The sequence below is a fragment of the Calidris pugnax genome, unplaced genomic scaffold (assembly GCF_001431845.1).
Source record: "Calidris pugnax isolate Ruff unplaced genomic scaffold, ASM143184v1 scaffold225, whole genome shotgun sequence".
NCBI lineage: Eukaryota > Metazoa > Chordata > Aves > Charadriiformes > Scolopacidae > Calidris > Calidris pugnax.
The window spans coordinates 3,647,748-3,648,722 of record NW_015091072.1 but is presented as its reverse complement, the minus strand read 5'-3'; positions in this window follow the sequence as shown (position 1 = coordinate 3,648,722).

The following is a 975-nucleotide window of genomic DNA, read 5'->3' as shown; positions in this document are numbered from 1 at the left end:
TCCTTCTGCAGGTTAAACTTCAGACTTGATCCTGTGGATACCATCAAAAGCAGAGTCCTTCCTTCCCTCTCTCTGAACACAAGCAAACTCTCCGTTGTCGCAGGGGGTGGTGGGAATAGGACAACCCAGAGAACATTCTCACTTCCAAACCTGAGGTGTTCCCACACAGCTCCATGCTACGCTCTCCTGCGCTCAAAACACAGAGGGCTCACTGGCTCAGCACTTGGGCACAGGGTCCTGTGGCTTGGACCTCAAGAACCAGGACACATCTGGGCTAACAACCACCGCTGGGTCCACAGCAAACTTCCCTGTAGGGACCTAGCCTGAGCATCTCTCAGCCTGCGACCTGATGTGTCTGCAACACTGCCAGAGGTGGGGGAGTGTGGCTGGGGGGAACACTGGGTTCACACCTCCTTACACCCATACTCTGTGTGGTTGAATCAGCCCTCAGTGACTGCAGACACTTTACAGCAAGGTGATGCAGAGCACTCTCTTCCCTCAAAGGTGCATTCCCACCCTCCAGAAGGAAATAATAGGTTAATCTTCTTATTAACCAAGTCCTCCCAAATGTTGGCAGGGCAAAGCCTTGCTGGATGGCAGGATTTATAATATCACTCAGGCAATTAGCATCAAACTCAACCCAGCATCCGGACACTGACAGAACCTAAAGCCTGTCCCAAAGAAACCCAGCTCCAAAGTTGGTGGAGTAATTTCAGCCCCAAAAGATGCGGGATTTGAAAACTGTGCATCGAACTACCAAATCTGCCTCTGCTCCCTTGGGACGGGGGACACACGCATGGGTAGAAGGTGGAATTAACAGCCTCTCTGACAGGTTTTTCTGCACGGAGCTTTTCAGCTGGTCAAGCCCGCACTTAATTAAACCACTGTGCAAAGTGTCAGCCATAAAAATGGGAGGGGGGGGGGGGGGGGGCGGGGAAGAGGTTTATATCTCTAAAGCAAGCAACAATGGCTGTG